This window comes from Mustela nigripes, chromosome 12, assembly GCF_022355385.1.
Source record: "Mustela nigripes isolate SB6536 chromosome 12, MUSNIG.SB6536, whole genome shotgun sequence".
Lineage (NCBI taxonomy): Eukaryota > Metazoa > Chordata > Mammalia > Carnivora > Mustelidae > Mustela > Mustela nigripes.
Genome location: NC_081568.1, coordinates 95,938,233 through 95,958,206, shown reverse-complemented (window position 1 = coordinate 95,958,206; position 19,974 = coordinate 95,938,233). Strand labels below are relative to the sequence as shown.

Here is a 19,974-nt window from a genome sequence, read left to right as displayed (position 1 = left end):
GGATATTTATGACCTTCTGGTCTACCTCTCCATATACAGATGAGAAAACTGAGCAGCAGGAAGATGAAATAACACAGTCCACAGTTGATTCCAGTAGAAAGGTGTGAAACATTGGACATAGGTTCCGAAGTCCAAAAAGCCACAGATGTCACATGAAAATTAGACCAACATCCCCTTAGGAGAGCTCCCAACTGGAGACTGATGTGTGATCTCTTGAAATATCTAGCACAAGCAGCTTTTCATCCAGTACTGCAAGAGAAGACCCTTTTCTCAGTGCATTTCAGGAGCCAACTGAAACGAAAAATATGTGTCTTTAAAGGTGAAAAGTACATTTCACTGAGGAAGATGCCCACTCTGTCAGAGGCCCTTGGGAATGAACCCTGAAGCAGGACTAGTAGAAGTGCATCCCTACCCCATACCTATGTTAGGGTCTCCACCTTTCCTAAGCAGAAAGCCACGTTCTGGAAGGAATTTAAGTTACTGTAGTTATAGTGTACATAGCCCTTGGGGTCAGGGAAAATGGAACAGTTTGTCTCTTTCATATTTGCTGCTGTGGGTTCTCAAACATTGTGCAGATAGGACTGATTTCTTATCCAGTCTCTGGGGCCCTAAGCAAAGAACTAGATTTCTTGAGAACTGTTAGGTCAGACTTCTCTGGAAGGTAAACCAAAGTAGGAAGAAGAATATCTTTCTTTGAGCAGGTCCAAAATTCTCTGGTGATTTAGCACAACAAAAAGAGCACCTCCTTTTTTGCCTTTATCAGACAAATTATTATGTGGACAAATGTGTAGTTTTTTCAAGGGTCCCAAGCCTTGACTAGTTCTCTAAAGCCTCTAATACACAAATGGTGTTGTCAGGTCTGAGCATTTATGTTTGATTTCATCTTCTGTCCCATTCAAGAATGTTAGTCATTATGAAATTCTCATTATTTTGAAGGATGTAACCTTCTTCCGTGTAAGGATGAGTATTTTATATTTCTCCAGGTTCTAATTCTCTCACCTCCTCATCCCAGAGGTAGGTATAATTCATCCTGGTGGCAAAAGTCACTTCTCCTTTTAAGGGGAGAATTCACAGGCTTCTAGATGAACCTTCCTTTAAAGACACTGATACCATCACAAAGACTATGGCAGTAGGGGCCGAGATAGGTAGGGATCAACACTTGGAGAGTCAGGGAAAAAAGGGAATTTAATTGTATACTACTGAAAAATCAGGTGTCTGGGTGTCATCAGATGCTAAGGTTATCACATCAGCTTGAGTAGGCTTTCAAATGGTACAGGGTTCCTAGACACATGGATGGACTATTCTCTGGCAGAAGCAGAGGTCAACGGGCAGTTTGGCAGATGAGATGGTGCCTGGTGGGTAAACTCCTCCTATGCTTGGGCCTCACACATTGATTCAGTTACTTGGCAGGATTGCTCCCCCAACATCGATGGTTTCTTCTCTTTTCTCTGTCAGTGTGAAGATAGCAGGCTCCTTGTCCACAACGGATCGCCAGAGGGGAAGTCCTTAGCTTTGTCAGGAGTGGCTCGGTTGGTTAAGCAACCAACTCTTGAATTCAGCTCAGGTCATGATCTCAGCGTGGTGAGACGGAGCCCCACCTCAGGCTCCGTGCTAAGCATGGAGCTGGCTTAAGATTCCCTCTCTCCCTCTGCCTCTCCCCCACTGTGTGTGCATGCTCTCTCTGTCTCTCTCTAAAAAAACAAAATGATCGGGGCGCCTGGGTGGCTCAGGGGGTTAAGCTGTTGCCTTCGGCTCAGGTCATGATCTCGGGGTCCTGGGATCGAGTCCCGCATGGGGCTCTCTGCTCAGCAGGGAGCCTGCTTCCTCCTCTCTCTCTCTCTGCCTGCCTCTCTGCCTACTTTGTGATCTCTCTCTCTGTCAAATAAATAAATAAATAATCTTAAAAAAAAAATTTTTTTTAAATGGTCAAGACCATTAAATTTATGTTATGTGTTTTTTACTGCGATTGAAAATAAAAATGACTAAAAATGAGGCAAAATTTAGGTTAAAACAGATGAGAGACTTAACAGTGATAAGTATCTGCAAGCAAAAAACCCGCAGTCTTAACAACTCTCTGAGATGCACTTCCCTTTCGTTTTCCTGGGGCAGAGGACTTTTGCGGAGATCAGTACATAGAGATTCCTTGCAGTGTCTGCCCTGAAAGGTCGTGAGTCTATTCAGTCAGCTTATGTCTGGAAGCCAGCCAGCATGTGAGAATTATAATAGTTTAGGTACAAATGCTGTTATGCTTCCCTCAAAAAAAAAAAAAAATGAATGAATGTCTAAATAAATAAAAGGTGATCCAAAACTCTCTGGCCTGTTTCCAGGATTAAGCTTGAGGAACTGCTTTCAGGAGCCCACCCTGAGTCGTTCTCCACACCTACACGCTTCTCTACTTCTGCTGGGTGATACCTCAGAGGCCTGGGAAACTTAGCATGGGAAGGGACAATAATGGATAAGTGAATAGATCTTTCTAGTTTGTTTTCATTGCAGCTCCAAATTCCCCCTCTCAAGGGCCCCTGCCCTGCTCCCCACTCACGTGCACTCGACCCTACTGCAGGTGGCTTTGTGTGTGTGTGCATCCGGGTATCTGAGCACTTCCTGTGCTCTCTCACCAGGGAGCTTGTGGGTTTCATACCAGTGACTACTACTGGCACAATGCCTAGAGTCCTGGAGATGCTTAATAAATAAATGTTGTATAGTGATGACATTGGTGATTGTTCCATATTCTCGGAATACAGGTCACGAGGATATCCTTTTTGGACACCTGACCATGTAGACAGTTTAATTCGGATCCTATTCTGGCCTCAGCATTATGATCCTGCCCAGAACCTCTTCAGGCTCCACCTTCAGGTTCCTGACTTACTTCATTATTCCATCATCCACCTCCTCCCTAAATATGCGTGTGTGGTTTCTGTTTAACTTCTTTGGGTTATACATGTCCTTAGTAGTCATGTGTGGGTGTTCCTACACCTCATTACCTCCTGAACTTCTCAGGGACAGAGTAGCCAACACATTGTCTGCATCTTTCCAAAGCATCACACACCAAGATACCAAGTTAAAGGGCCCTGTGTGCTTGAGAAGAGCCCAACATGTTAATATGATGGACACCTCCACCGCCTTATTCTGCCCAGATCTCCGTAGGTGATTCGTCATCTTTTCTGCACCTGCTCATTTTTCTGAATTCCTTGAAGGGTGGTTGCTAATATATTTAATCATATTAATTAATTAATATATAATTGTTTTGAGAGAAGGTACTTTTCTTCATGGTACCAAACATTCTCCCACTCTTAAGGCTTGAAACCTTCCCTAGGCTCTTTGGCCTGACTTTCTTCATGCCTGGCCCCTCCCCGCAATCAAAACTGCAGGCACTGACTCCTATTGATTATGTTTTACAACATTTTCTGGATAACCACCACCTCTCCTACTTCACCCTCATTGTCATCACACTGAAGCAATTGGCACCTGAGCCAAGGACTATATATGCCAGTTTCCATCCATTGGAGTCACCGTCCAGATGGAGCAGGGTTCTGAGAAGATGTTGATGCTTTGTCTGCCATCAGCAGAAGGGAATATAGTATTTTAATCAATTAAAGATCTCTGTACTGAGTATAGTTGAGGGGAATTGTGGTCTAAGTGCTGAGATTCTGTCATCTCTGGCCAAGATGAGTATGATAGTCTTCTTTGTCCCTTGTGTCTTAATTCAGTGCTTTCTACACCTTGACCCCAAGTTGACTCGTTTCATTGGTACTATGGACTCTCACTTCCTAAAGAAATGATATTTCATTGCCCACGCCATCTGTCAAGCTTCCCAGGCACTCACAAGAGTCTCAAATGCCGTCCACCTACAGGCTCATTCATGCCTGGGAGCTGAGCTGGTCTAGATTAAGACAGGAAGTATATCAGCTGCCTCAGTCCCTCCAGATACGGAGCCTGGAGTTAATCGTGGCTGCCCACAGACCTGGTATCTGCCCCACCTAGCATCAGCCCTGGGTGCCAACCTAGCCTCCAGGTCACACCATTTTTTATCTTTTTTCCACTTCCTATTTCCCCACACCCTCAGAGGTACTGGTCCAAGAGTGGTTCTGAGCTTCTGCCACAGGTTACTGGGTTGTTCTTAACATTTTGCTTTCAACATAGCCTGCTTATGTAGGCTCCCAGGAATTCAAGACTTGCCAGATTTTCTACTCCAAGCCCAGGCTAGGTTCTGGTCATAGGTGAGCAAGTGGTCCAGAATGACACAGGGAATTGTGGGAATCCTCTATTACTAGGGCAAACCCATCAAACCATCTATGCCCTTCCTACCATTAGTACAGCGAGGCCCCTGGACAAGACTGCCACATCCTCTGGATACTCAGCCTAGGGAAGCCGACAAGTTCCCTGCTTGCCCCGTTCAGTGTCTTCCTTTACCCAGCAACCCCAGCCTCTCCCGTGCTTAAACAGAATACAAAAGTGTCATTCATTTAGTACTTGTTATGTGCCAAGCGTTTGAATAAGTGCTTTGTACATATTACCTCACTGCACCTTCACAAGGACCTACGAAACCGGAAATAAGGGTGAGAGTTTGAAAGTACAACTGTCCAAATCTAAAGCTTGTGCTTTCAGTCACTGTGCTAGAGATTGCAGACTAGTAGATCATGGGAGAATGTCGCCCATGGTTATGTTTAGTCACCGCAGAGTTTTTGTTTGCTTGTTTACTCATAGCCAATACTTAAAAAATCAGGAGACATCCCATTAAAAATTCAGAGGTAGGACTCCTCTTTACCAAATTGGAAGGTCTGGAAACAGAGGTTCCATGTCCTACAAAGCAAAATCAAATACAGCTGGGAAAAGTCTGTCCTGCACTTGGAGTGGGAGCTTACCTTGTAACTCTTTCTTATGGCAGGACTGCTCAGACGTTCCTACCCATCAGAACCATCTAGAGATGGCTGGGCCACACGCAAGTGTTTGATTCGGTAGGTGGGGGAGGGTCTGAGAATTCGCCTTACTACAACCCAGATGCTGGTTGCCATTTCTCATCCCTTCAGTGCTGTTGCTATTTTTACGGATCTACCCACCCGCCTACTTCTTTCACCTCCGAGCTCCCCGGGGGCATTTGAGTCTATATCTCAGGAACTCCATTTCATGAACACTAAGGCATCAGGGCCCTCTCTTCTGTTCTTAAATTTCCACTAATCTCTGACAGAAATCTTAAATCTCATCTGGACTTCCTGTTGTTCTAACCTCCTCTTTCAACTCCTTTAAAAACATGATACAGCTTCTTTATTTCGTTTCACGAAGGCAGTAGAAGATTTCATGAATGGCCCCCAAACTGGTGTGTTGCAGTAGAGCTTCTTCCCCTGAGCTGGAAGGGACAAGCAGAAAAAAGACATCTTATGTGTACAGAAGATAGGAGATCCTGCTAACATAATCCTTTGACAGCTCAGATTTAAAAGCTGTAGCATCCGCGCAGAAGCAATCACTCCATCTATTCTGTTCTTCCAGGAACAGCGAGCTCTCTTCCCTGGTTATGGAAAGTCAATCTGGGAGAAATCTGTTCAGACAGTTATGCAGTAAACCTACTGCCTCAGTTCAACAAATGCTCATTAGGTTTTCACTCTGCCTGGAAGGCCCTATTATAATCTTCAAGACCTATCTCAGATGCCACTTAGTCAAAATGCCCTTCCTAGTGAGCCTTGGCCGAAAGCATCGTTCATCTCTAAACTTAGAGCATGACCGGAGCCATGACGCTTAACCCATACATGCCTGAAATAAAATATAATTATGTTGTCACCTCTCTCAACTATGAGATCATCAACTCTTTTAGAACATAAGATGAGACGTACACAATAAGGACCTATGATGCCCGGTATAGTGCTTTGCTTTTAGGTGACACTAAGGTCAGATTTCTGAGCATTGAGATGAAGAGAGGGATTCACACAGTGTCATTGGAAGGGCAGAGAGCAGAGCAGGGGTTCAGAGAGATTTGGGACCCCCTGAAGTTCTCAGTTGTTTCATGAGGGCCTATTATGTTTTTGGCACTCATTGGGCACTCCTGAGAATAAGGAGTAAAAAATGATGAGCTCTGTCGTGAGAAAATTGGCAAAACCAACACACGTGAGAAAAACTGAGAGCACTCTCCAATGTGAGTGCTAAACTATGTGAGAAATAAGATAGAGAAATAAGGGAACATCAGATAAATAACAAGTTAAGAAAAGAGCACAGAGTGAGCAAGAAAAATGCAGAAGACTATACAGAGCAGATCAGAAATATCCGACACATCCAAGCCAGATATATAAGTAAAGGAGGTGTTTCTGTTTTCTACTGGCAAGGTCATGAAGATTTTTCTCAGGTTACCTTCTAAAAGCTTTATTATTTTACTTTTCACATTTAGATCTAAAATCCATCTAGGGTGGAATTTTGTGAACAGTAGAGATCAAGGCTCATCACTTGCTGTGTGGATTTTTTTTTTTTTCTGTGTGGAATTGCATAATTAACCAAGTATCACTTATTGAAAAAAGCCCTCCCTCCCCTTACTGCGGTACTGTGTACCTTTATTGTGAAAATGATTGTCAAGTGTGTATAAGTGGATTTTTTGACTCTGTTCCATCGTGCATTTTTCTATCCTTGTGTCAATACCACACGGGTTTTTATATTTTGCTTGTTTGGTTTTTAGATAACTTGCTTTGTAATACCTTGATATTTACTAGCTTAAATCCTCTAACTTGATATTTTTAAGTTTGTCTTTTGCTCTTCTTGGACCGTTGTGTTTCCATTCTAAATTTTTAGAATTTATGTGTCAGTTTCTACAAGATGGTCTTCTGGGATTTTGATTGCGATTTTATTGACTGTAAAGATTAATTCAGGGGAAATCAACAGTTTTAGTATATGCAGTGGTTTAATCCTGAACTGACATATCTTTCCATTTGCTTAGATATTCTTTTATTTCTTTCAGTAATGTTTTGTAGTTTTCTCTGCTATTGTCTTACACATTTTTAAAATTTGATTTGTTCCTAGATATTTGAAGTTTTTAATTCTATTTTCACTTGTAGAATTTTAAAATTTTCATTTCCCAGTTGTATCTTCCTAAGATACAGAAATATATTTGAGTTTTCTTAATGTTAATCTTGTATCCAGGGAACTTGTGAGATTTACTTATTTATTTTAATATTTTATCCTTTGAATTTTCTATACACACAATTATGTCATTGTGAAAAATGACAGTTTTATCTTGTCCTTTCCAATTTTTACATCTTTTTCTCCCCCCTTAAATTATTGCACTGGCTGAAACCTCAAGTACAGCATTAAATGTACCTAGTAAAAATGGTCATCTTTGCCTCATTCCTGATCTCAGGAAGGCTTTTTAAAAAGTAATTGTACTATTATATATGAAGTTTTATGTAGCTTTTAAAAATACATACTTTAAAGTTAAGAAGTCCCTCTATTCTTGGTTTTCCAAGAAAATTTTTTTATCATGATTGGATATTAAATTTTATCAAATTCTGTTTTGTAGCTAACTATATAATCACATGATTTTTCTCCTTTAGTCCATTAATGTGGCTAATTTTATTGATTAATTTTCTAATTTTTTCAAACTTACAAGAGCACATTAGTTTTTCCCTGTAGTATTCTCCTGAATTTTGGGAATGAGGATTTGGTGGTCTCATAAAACTAGGTGGGAATCGTCAGCTATTTTGCTATTGTTTGGAAATGTTTATGTGTGATTGGTACTATTCCTTAGATATTTGGAAGAATTCACTGTGGAAGCCATGTGAATCTAGACTTTTCCATATCTTTGAATACAAACATAGTTTCTTTAATAAATATAGGACTTTCTATTTCTTGTGGTGTCCATTTTAATGTTGTATTTTTCAATGAATATTTCCACTTATCCAAGTTTTCAAATGTATTGGCAAACACTTCACAGATATTTTCATCTTTGTAACATCTGCACAATCTGTACTGATGTTCCCTATTTTACTCTTTTTATTGATGTGTTTCCTCTCATTTTTCTTGCTAAACAGAGTCGATCAATTTTATCAATATTTTTAAAGAACAAACATTGGCTTTGTTGAATTTCCCTGTTGCATGTTTGTTTTCTGTATTATTGATTTTTACTTTTTATAATTGCCTGCTTTCTATTTTCTTTGGGTTTAGTTTGCTGGTGTTTGTCTAGCTTCTTGAGTTAAAAACCCAAATTTTTGTCTTTGCTAATGTATTTAAAGATAGAATTTGCCTTTTTCTGAGCACTACCGAAACTATGTGATAGATTGCAAAAACTACCACAATTTTTTTTTCCTATTGCTGTCAGCATGACCTATTGTAATATAATTTAGCAGTTTTTTCCATCAAGATGTATCTCCACCCTTGAGTCTAGGTTTGGCCATGTGACTTGCTTTAGTCAAGAGATGTTAGCAAATATAAAACAAACAGAGACTTGGAAAGCTTTTAACATTTGAGTTTGTCTTTCTTGTTGTGCTTGGAAACTTGAGAATACCATGAGAATGAGAGCAGGCTAGTTTGCTTGAGGCCCCATGGAAAAGAACTGAGGCATCCTGGCTGAAAGCCTACCAATGGCCAAATAATGTGAGCAAGGTCATTCTAGATCTTCCATCTTTCCCAGCCTCTGTCTGATCATAGATATAAGGCAGCCCAACAATGTCAGTTGAGCCAGAACAGAAGAACCACTGAGCCAACCCACTGAATCTTGACATAAATAAAATGTTTGTCTTTAAGTCACTAAATTTTGGAATGATTTGTTACACAGCAAAAACTAGCCAAAACACACTATAACTTGACCCAAGAGTATTGATATGAGGTATGTTCCCACTATCATTTAGTTCAAAACATTTTCTAATTTCCATGGTGATTTCTTATTAAGATCAATGAAATAGAAGTTTATTGTTTAATTTTCAAATGTTAGATACTTCATTAGTGATATTTTTGTCATTGTTTTCTAGCTTAATTCCTCTAAAGGCCAGAGAATGTCATCTGTAGTCTTTTTAGTCCTTTCAGATTTGTTGAGATTTGCATTACAGCCTAGCAAGTAGTCAATTTTAACAAATAGCCTTTATTGTATACTTGAAATTTGCTAAGAAAGATCAGGCTTAAGTATAAGATTGGTCTGATACATGTTACTTTGTAATTTCTGGAAGTGAAATTCTCCTGTCTGTAACATTTAATGTCTTTAAATGAAAATATTCATACAATTATTATGAGATTAAAAAACACTTTAAAAATCATGATTTGACCAGCCATACAGTGGCTGTCACAAAAGTGACAGTATATGCAGGGTGCCTGGGTGGCTCAGTGGGTTAAAGCCTCTGCCTTGAGCTCAGGTCATAGTCCCAGGGTCCTCTCTGCTCAGCGGGGAGCCTGCTTCCCTCTCTCTCTCTGTCTGCCTCTCTGCCTACTTGTGATCTCTGTCTGTCAAATAAATAAATAAAATCTTTTTTTCTTTTTTTTTTTAAAGCCAATAAATTTTTATTTAAGGAGTTTTTACATGTGATTCCTTCCACGGCCAGTCACTGCTCATCACCATAGTTCCTCCAAAGTTAGAATCATAATCTTCAAAACAGCCCTTTTTAAAAAGAACTTGATCAATCCACAGTTGTCACTGTCACTCCAGAGTTCTTTCAGCTGGGTTTCTTGCATCTCCATTTGAATACGGACTTACTTTAAGAACTCCCCACCTGTAATCTTTGGGATCCAATGTCTTTACTTCAGGGCCCTAGAAGTCAAATTGTAGAAGTGCACTGACTGCTATTTTGGCAAACAGATCTAAAATCATTCCTTAACTGTTTCTAATGCTGAAGTCTTATTTCTTCCACTCTACTCCATGAACATAAGAGAAAATGTTACAGGCCTCATTGTCACCACAGCAATAAACTTGCTGTGATGGAAGCATAACCTGTGTCTCAATGTAGCCACAAATAAATAAATAAAATCTTTAAAAAAAATACAGTATATGCCTGTATATATTTGCAGGGTTGACTCAGTGTCCTTCAAAATAATCTTGCATTAATGTCAATGGGTTAGACTACTAGCTAAACTGAAGCTTGTTTGATAATAAACCCTTTTAACGCCTTTATTTTTAAAAGTTTTGGACCATTCTACCCAACTCTATAAAATATGTCAAATCATAGTCACCTTGAGGCTGATGTCAGCCACAGGTATCAACAGCAAGGAGTGAACTTGGAATGATTTATTCATGAAAGCCTTAAGAAACTCCTTTTGTCAAATTTTAATTTTTCATATTTCTTTAACCTCAAGCAATAGATAGGCTATTTATGACCATTACCTATCTGGTAATTCAATTATTTTTATGATAATCTTTAATAATTCTAATGCCATAAACTTTTAAAAATAATCACTGAGTAGCTAAGGGTACAGCAACAGAGGCCTTTTATGCATTTGTAAAGCTTCTGGCAAGTTATTTAAAATACAAGAAACTGCAGAATTATATGTTTCAAATGTATAATTTTTATATAATGATTTTTATAATGATTTTACATCAATGTATTTATAATAAGGAAACAATTATAGATGCATAAATATATATAGAGAGAACTCTATTTTTTAGCCTTATTTATAATAGCAAAATATTGGCAACAATAGTAAAGAAAACAAAATACCCAACAACAGGACGTTGTGTTTTCAAAGTGTTACATCTGTGGGACTGAATTATATGCCACTACTTAAAAATATTTTAGGGGACTATTTAGTGATATAGCAATTCGTAAAATAGGGGGACAATCATTTTTAAAGGGCTCCCTGGAGGTTGAATCGATGGTTCAGGAGAAGGGTAGAATTCCTTTCAGAGTGGTATTTCACTACTGGTTTAGGAAAATGCCTGAAAATGTTTGCCTCAGTTTGAAAGTTGTGCCCCCAGCCTGACCTTACCCCCTCACCCTCCCACGTAATCTAGATAGAAAACCTATAGACAAAGAAGGGTTTTGTTTTGCTTTTTAAGATTTTTATTTATTTATTTGACAGAGAGAGACACAGCAAGAGAGGGAACACAAGCAAGGGGAGTGGGAGAGGCAGAAGCAGGCTGCCCACCAAGGAAGGGCCCAATGCGGACTCGATCCCAGGACCCTGGGATCATGACCGGAGCCCAAGGCAGACACTTCACACTTCACACTGAGCCACCCAGGTGCCCCCAAAGAAGAGTTCTATCCCACTGCTTTAAATAGCAAAGTAATTTGGGAGTGGACCTTGGGCAGCTTCTGAGCAGCCGTAGGAGGGGAGTCTGTGAACACAGGAAGAGGGGAGTGGGACTGGGGAGAATCTACCGCACGGGAGCAGGTGGGGCCCCGGGGAATACGTTGGTCAGCGTGAATGTTCTCATGGGATAGTGGTGGCCAAGGAAATTTGGGACACAAATCGCTCTTACTAAATCTTACATAGCTTTCTGTGGTGGGATGAGAAGCACATGTCCTTTATTCACTTGTTAACCCAAGGCTCCCCAACAAACGACAAATGAAAGAACATGCTTCTCATGGTAACCCTCACACTCTCTCTTCACTGTGGGCCTGGAGAGAACCCGAGGAAAGCAAGGTGTGGCTGTTAAGTTGTCTCAGCCCTTGCCTGGCCGGCATCCTTTTCTTTCCTCCTTCTCATTATGTGCTCCCGGTCTTGCCTTTCCATCTGGATCCTTTCTGGCCACATGCAATTTCCTGGCTCTGAGCTTTCACACCAACTTCAGAGATGTTTGTCTTTCTATCCACAGTCACTCAAGTTCCATAAAATGGAGTATCCTGCCTGTGTATGATATCTCCTTTTACTTTTTCTTTGTTTTGTTTTGTTTTGTTTTGTTTTCGTCTCTTGCTTGTGTTCATGTTCATAGAGGGAACTCTATCCTGTGCTCTGACTTTTGGCTGGGAGGCTGGAAACAGCCTCCAAGTTAAATCCATCTGGAAAAAGACTCCTTCAGGATTTACATATTCTATACTTCCGGCGGAGCACCATCATGGGTTCCCCTGGCTGCAATCCTTCGTGTAGGTCTCCTGAGCACAGGGCACATTGTGATCCAAACTGATTCTTGAAGTAGCCCTTAAAGAATCTTAGAGTCTTCCTGCCCTTGCTTCCTTTTCTCTTAGGCCTTCCCTGTGGCAGCTTGTACTTAGGCGGTAGTCACTCCTTGGGCTGTTGCCCTTGTTCTGGAAATTTCCAGCTGCTGCTGGGCCTGAAAGAAGTTTGGAACCTGGCAGCAATAAATGTCTTTAGGTAGACACAAGAAGAGACACAGAGGAGGCATGTAACCTAATTTTTTTTTTGATGGAAAAAGGTTTAATTTATATGATTTTTAATTAACCAGTAATCAATTTTATTTGTTGAAGTAGAGTGATATACAGTGTTACATTGGTTTCAGGTGGACAACTTAGTGATTGGACAAGTTCATAGGTTCCACGGTGCTTCCCGCAAGTGCAGCTACCGTCTGTCACCCCGCAACATTGTGACCAAACCATTGACAATATTCCCAAAGCTGTGACTTTCATGTTACATATTTTTTCCATTATCCATTGTTGTAAGATACCACAATCATTCCCTTCCCCATCACCTGGTTTTCAAACTAGAAGGTCACCAATAGTGTCCTTGCCAATAGAAGGCTTTAGAGTGGAGATAAGATACAAATCATGACATCACCTCAGCATCAAATCTTACTCTGCTCTGTCTTCTGGGATCCCACTTCCTTTTTGGGCCTTTTATTGTGTTGTGTGTGTGTTTTTGTTTGTTGTTGTTGTTCTTGTTGTTTGTTTTGGTTTGTTTTTGGTTTTTTTGCTGGATTCTGCTTGATTTCTTTTAATGATTTTTGTCATCAGCTTCCTGATTACAATTCTGCATGCTGCCCTGCTTTTTGGCTTTCTTTAAATGTAGTTCAGACACATCCCCAAGTCCCCAAACAACAAGGCAGAGTAAATATCCTGTAACTGGTAATTCACTTTAGAAAAATCAATTGTTGTATAAAAGGCAATTCCCCCTGAGAACCTCATTTGCATGAGATCTGAATATTCACTTCTCAGGTTTTAATGGCATCACCTTGATACCTTCAGCACACCGCCTTGGCAGAGTTGCTACCCAGCTCCTTGACTTCTTATTCCTTTGAGGTTTTTCATAGTGGAGACTCTCACTATCAGGCAAATGGAGAACTTGGAAACTGTTCCTGTTTGCGAGGGAATCTGCTGGTAGCTGGCATTTCACGTATCAAATTCAGTTTCTAAGTCTTAACGATAATCTTCAGGCTTAATGTTGCCTTTGTGCAGGTAATCTAACAAAAGAGGGTTTCAAAGGCTTTATGGACCACGACTTGAATATACCACTAGCAAAGAGTTAGAGTGTATTCCGTTATTCATTTTTTTTTTTTAAGATTTTATTTATTTATTTGACAACAATCCCAGGACCCTGAGATCATGACCTGAGCCAAAGGCAGAGGCTTTAACCCACTGAGCCACCCAGGCGTCCCAATGTGTATTCCGTTACTGACAATTCCTTTTCTTCTGTAATAAATAAACATCTATAATAGAGGCAGAATGGGCTAGGCACGGTGGCCAGGACCAGTGCAAAATAAAAATGGAGGATTTCTTCCTTGAAAATTATTGAGAATTTAGTAATAATTATGAAGAATTTAGTAATCTAACAGCACAATGTTGGACCAAGTGCAGAGCAATTCTAAGCTCTGGGCCCTGCGTGACTGCACAGGTCACGAGCCTGAGAAGCAGGCCCCTGACTGGGGCCAGTAAGGTTGTAATGTCCCTGACTTCAAGGAAGCAAATAAGTGAGAACCAGGCTAGTCTCTAGGAGGGGTGCAAAATGTTCTAGAATTCATTTATGCAGATTTTTAAACCACCCTCTCAGCTAAGGAGCTGACACTTTACAACTGAGGGAATGTAAATGCTGATGGGTGTGACTTGAGTCTCTACCTTTTTATCCTTTTAACTGTTTAACAAAAGCCACAGACCCAAAACCGCCAGAGGCGCTCATTCCGCTCGCAGCCAAACAGCCAAATTCGCCTTTCTTGCCAGTCAGGCAACTCTTCTATAAACTAGATTCAGTTGGAAAATCCTCCTTGAAAGTCTTGATGGGCGTCTCCTTGGCTCAGCTACTGGGTGGTGGACGGCTAGGTGGTCTCCAGGAGCTGAGGGAGGAGCAGGGCTCTGCGGCCTCCTCATCTGTAGACCAGGTGTGTCTTCTGATGGAGGCCTGACTTGGTGACAAATTGTAGAATGGGTGGATATGATGATGCTGCCGGCACCCTTTTTGCACTAACAAGCCCGTCCTGGCTTCCTCAGGGGTTCCGCCACCAGGGACATGAGAATCACAAGGGAAGGCTCAACGGCTGAACTGCCACTGTCTGATGATCACCTGACCTGGTCTTGTTAGACATAAATGCCACCATTTACTGAGGGCTTTGTTTGGTGTTGTGCCAGACGACATCACTGCAGCTGCCGTGAACACATACTCCCATTGTCTTCCTTCTCAGGGGCGTGGGGAGGTGGGGAATGGGGACAGGCCGGGGTGAGAGACGGGCTCAGCAAAGTGAAGCAGCCATATGCAGCCCGTGCACGCCCAAAGCTGGATGTGAGCCCCGGTGTCTGGGCCTCTCGGGCCCCTGCTCTTTTCCACAGCCCGGTTCTGTCTGCCATCCCTGTTGGCGCATCTGGAGCGCAGGGGTTACATTGCACACACTGGGAAGGGGCCCCAGCTCAGTTCCCAAAGGGGCAGGAAGGCAATTGCCAGGACACTGTTCCGTTGTTGTCTTTCCTGAAGAAGAACATACTCCAGCGGGACATTGAAGAGAGAGGTGTTAGTTGCTGTCATCTGTGAAGTCGAGCACTACTAAAGGTACAGAGCGCTGGGAGGAGAGAGGCGGCCCTGATGGCCGAGGCTGGTGATGGCTCCCAAGTAGCCTCCTCAGAGAGCTGGGAAGGGGAGCTGGCTGCTTACCACCGGCAGAAGGATGTGGAGATGGCAGTGTTCACAGGCCCCATGGAGGGCCTTGCCATGTGCCCAGAGCAGCATAAAGCCTGACCAAAGAGGCTAAGAGAGGGAGGGAGCGTGGGAGGGAGAGAGATTAAATGTGTTCTTCAGCTTTCATGAGCTTACCCAAACTTTTGAAATCAGAACATGAATTTACTTCCGTTTCACCATACATGTGGATATTATGTTTATAGTTTATGGGGTTTTAAAAAAGATTTTATTTATTTATTTGAGAGAGAGAGTAAGGGATGAGAGTGCATGAGCAGGGGCAATGGCAGGCAGAGGGAGAAGCAGACTCCCCAGTGAGCGAGGAGCCTGATGCGGGACTCCATCCCAGGACCCTGGGATCATGACCTGAGCCGAAGGCAGACACTTAACTGACTGAGCCACCCAGGCACCCCTATAGTTTATGGTGTTATATGATGTTTAGCATGAATTATATAGGATAGGGAGGGTATCAAAATCTCATCTCTGCTTCATGCCTCCAATTGTCCTAATCTGGCCCTGAGGGTTTGGCAGCACTTTCTCTCCCATCCCCCATCTGCCTCATGCAAAATCCCTTCCTGGACCTTCCTTGTGCCAAAAATCCCACAAATATAGCCCCCTTCTTGGTAAGAGTAAGAACTCTTTGCCACTACCTCTAGGATGAAAATAGCCTCTCAGTAGTTACCCCAGTTTAGGGGATTATAGTAAACACCAGTATTTTCAAGCAAGATGAGGACCTGAGGCCATCAGGAGCTCAGGATGGGAAAAGTCCTAAAATGAGGCTGTAAAGGGCATGCCAATTTCCATGGTCCATAGTTGAACTTAGTCACTTCCATCCTCCAGTTTAAACACCTTTTCTTTAATTCTGTGAAATCCACCCAAGAACTCTCCCCGTACTTCTGTGTAAAATGTGGACCCCAACTGAATGCAGAGACTTCACTCTGGATCTGGCTCTGTGCTCCCTCCCCTACACCACACACCCCCAAGAAGGCCAGCAAATATGTATTCAAAGTTACCACTTCATGGAGAACACAGAAAACCTCTTGTATATGACAAGATAATTCTGAAAGGCTCCTAACAATGCCCTTTATTTTCATATTAGCCTGTGTTCATGAAGAACTTGACATAGAGTAACTAATTGATTCTCACCAAACTATCTGAAGTGGACACTCATAACCCCCATTTACAGGTAGGTAAGCTGAGGAATGTCGAGGTTGAATAATAAACCATATCACCTAGTGAGTGTGGCTGCTGGGTTCCTGGTCTGAGCTCTTCATCCCTCGTTCACTCTGCCCCTGGACCGCCTCGGGTGCTGTCTCTTTAAAACATGTTTTCAAATTCACTATCATATGGGGCGCCTGGGTGGCTCAGTGGGTTAAAGCCTCTGCCTTTGGCTCAGGTCATGATCACATAACCCCACTGGGGATGAATTATTAACCCCATTCTTCAGAAAAAGACACTGAACCTCAGAGGTTGAAGTCTTACTCTTCTTTGTAAGGTGCATTGTAATTTGAGTTTTGCTGTAGAACATTCTTGATAAGAAATGGAAGGGGATCGGAGCAGTTCGTGAACTTGAAGGAGGAAGACAATGTGGGATGCTGAGAAATCTTCGAGGAATCATTCCTTACCTCCTTACCTCTACCCTTTCAGCAAGGGGGAAATAAAACTTAATCATCTGTCATGAAAAGCTGTTTTCAACTCTAGTGAGAAAGGCTGGCCCCCTGGGACCAGAGAACTCTCTTGGAATTTATAGAATTAATGGAAAGGTATTTAAATGAGAGGATAGAGAGATAATGAGACAAGAATACCATCAGTTTGACCTTAAGCTCTGTACTTTGCTTCACAGAAAACCTACATACATATTTTTTGAATTGAATTGAATTGAGTCCAATTCTTTGGTATGCATTTTCCTCTTGAACAATCTACTGCCAATTCAAAAGTCAGGAAACAGCCTGCTTTCTAAAACATTTAGGCTTTTGCAAGAGTTCAGGTCCTTCAGACTCCTGTAATTACCCTCACATGATTGCTCCCCATCAATTTAGTGTCCAGATTGAAAATGAAATAAATGTTTACCAGAAACCCATTTACTTGTCAACTTCAACAATGAGTCTGGGATGAGAAACAATATTCTCTGAGCTGAGGGGTGTAATTTCACACCTGATGCCATTGTCAATGTCTCATCAATTGAAAACCGATACACTTCAATCGGTTCCCTAGATCCTCGTACGTTAACCTAACCTTCAGGTCTAGCATAGTTTTGCCTTTTTCATATAATCAGCAAAGCTCAAACTGCTTCCTGATTGAAGAAAATTGCTCAGCAGCTCCTGGCAAATGATGGGAACATGTTTTCCAGTTTGTAACAACGACCTCGGAAAGCATGCGCCGTTGGAGAAGGCCAGGCTCTCAGCGTCTCTGCAAACCCCTGTGGTTCTTTGCTTCGTTTTCCTGTTTTATTGCTTTTATTTTTCCTGTGTTTGCGGTAGTGACTTGAAGCTACCTGGGCCTCTAACTCCTTCTCTAAGGGAGAGGGAGACCCCCATGGGGAATCTGCGATAGCACAGACCTTGCATGACAGGCGTCGACACTCCCCTGCCTGGGCTTGCCCCAGCTCCTGCTGTTGTAGGATGGTTTGAGATTACCTTTTCCTTGGTTGTGTTGGTTCTCCCATTTGCCTGTTCCTCTTTATGTCCTTTTGCAAAATTCTTCCTAATTGCTCTCCTGTTGATAGCACTTTTCACTTTTTCATGTTGAAAGGGTTTTTTTGTAACATATTCTAAAATATGTATTGGACCTTTTCCATAGGAACTTAAGAAAGGGAGTAGTTCCGTGTGTAGGCTCCACTCGCCATTTTAGAACGGAAGTCTTGACATCCTTTTCAAAAACAATTACGAATACAATTTATCGTCCTGTTTATGGCATAAGAGTAAAAGCCCATGAAACTACTCAGCACTGTAGGAAATGAATGGTTTATTAAACTGTTGACTGTGCTCTAATCCTGGCTTCAGAATGATTAACTAACAAATCTATCATCTGGGGGAAAGCTGGCTTGGCAGAGATTAATTCCTAAACTATTCTTCCTTGGGGGTATTGTTTGGTTTTTATTTGGGAGAACTTCCAGAATTGTTAAGAAACATTATATGTGTTTGTTTTTACTTAAAACAGAAATAATCTGCATTTTACACATGATTATAGATGTACTTTATACATTTTAACTGATTTTGAATTTTTTCAATGGTGAAAAGGATCAGAATTCAAACAAGGCATTCTAAGGGATTTTCATCAGTACTTTCAAAAGGAAAGCAGACATATCAGTGAAGATTCAATTGATGGGAGGTACAGGAAATCAACTTGTGATAATTTAAGATCAAAAGAGGAATTTATTAAAAGGCTATGATGGGAGGGGGGCTCCCAGAATCTGCAAATACATGTGAAACTAAAGAGGGTTATCAATTACCATGGATTCACCTGCCAGTTACAGAAAACTAGATATAATCGTCCTTTTCCTGACTCGGGTAACTTAAAGTCAGAGGTAGGAAAGGTTCCCAGACTGGTCAGTGATGTTACCACATTTCTTTCAGCTCTCTGCTGCCATTCATGCTGCTGGCTTCATCCTTGGCCTGATTCACGTGGCAATGAGAGAGCTACCAGCAACCTACGAGCTTACATCCTCCTTGTCTTAGCCTGGGTTCCCAGAAAAACCAGTGGGCCAGTTTTTATTGGAGTGAGATTTGGGGAAGCAGGAGAAGAAAGAGGGGCAATTAACTAGGAAAGGGGCAAAGAGCAAGTGCAACGGGGAGGGGAGCCTTCAGAAAGTTTGCACAAGCTCCTGTATCTCAGGACGAGCTATGTGGGTGGAACCGAGAAGCATTTATCCATCAGCAACTTCCTGGTCCCTGTTCTTCCTCTGACCAGAGTCGTTTCTATGGGACTTAACTTCCCTTTCCTTCCTACTCTGTTCCCAGGCTTCTTCAGGCAATTCCGGGGAAAGCTGCAACCCCCACAGGACAAAGTGGGGCCAGGGGACAGACTCGGAAATCTTTCTGTTCCAGATAGCACTGCTGTGTGGGCTCTCCATCTCTAGAGATAGTAATGGCTGCAAGAGTGACTGTCCCCATAGTCTCAGGGCCGGTCTTGATGATCTGTAAGCAAGGAGGTTACATGGATCTGGGATGACACAAACACCGAGTCCAATACATCCTCCCCAATTGGGGTGGGGCTTTCTTCCAGAAGCTGCTCCAAAAAAAATAAGGAAGCCTGGCTCCTTGAATCCCTTAATAATTACTTTCCTCTGTTCATTCCTCTATCCCCTTAGTGTTCCCACCCATCTCTAAACCAACACCATTGCCCAGGGAATAGTATTCTGATAAACTTGGGCCAGAATCATTTAGCTATGGACTTAAACCATTTCCAAGGGAGGTTTGAAATAGCTGTGGATATCAAAGTAAAAAACTGAGGGGTTACCAAATGAAGGAAAAAATAAAAGTTGAGGAGATAATCATAATGTTCACTTCAAGAAAATTCTTGGAAACAGGAGCCAGAAAAGATAAGAAGACTGTTTCTCCCCCATATACATCTGTTTCATTGTTCTCATTCTAAGGAGAACTTAATTTCCAGGGCATAAAATATGGCATGAAAGTTTAATTCTTCCACATCTAGCTACAGTCAAAGAGACTGAATCTTTTCTTTGCATCTGATTGACCCAACTTGAGCCCCCGATCTCTCCTTGATCTCTCAGGGTCCTGGGATCAAGCCCCACATCAAGCTTCCTGCTCAGCAGGGAGTCTCCCTCTCCATCTGCCTCTCTCCCAGCTCATGGGATCATGACCTGAGCCAAAGGCAGATTGCTTACCCGACTAAGCCACCCAGGTATCACAAAAATGTTTATAGACCAAAGTAATATTCATAGACTTTCTTGATAGGGGAATTTTTTACGTTTTAAGTTTAAATGAGACTGTATTTACGTCTAGATTAGCATATTCCCTAAACATGGTATCTCTGACCCCATTGAAACTTTCTCGGTGCTAAGGAAAT

General features: G+C 41.8%; 1 non-coding gene across 1 annotated transcript; it reads right to left on the bottom strand.

Annotated features, from left to right (window-relative positions):
- Positions 1-9,831: 9,831 nt before the first annotated feature.
- LOC132029023 (small nucleolar RNA SNORA1) lies at positions 9,832-9,969 on the bottom strand. The gene has a single exon (XR_009407660.1). It is a non-coding gene; the product is annotated as a small nucleolar RNA SNORA1 (small nucleolar RNA).
- Between the last annotated feature and the right edge of the window lie 10,005 nt (positions 9,970-19,974).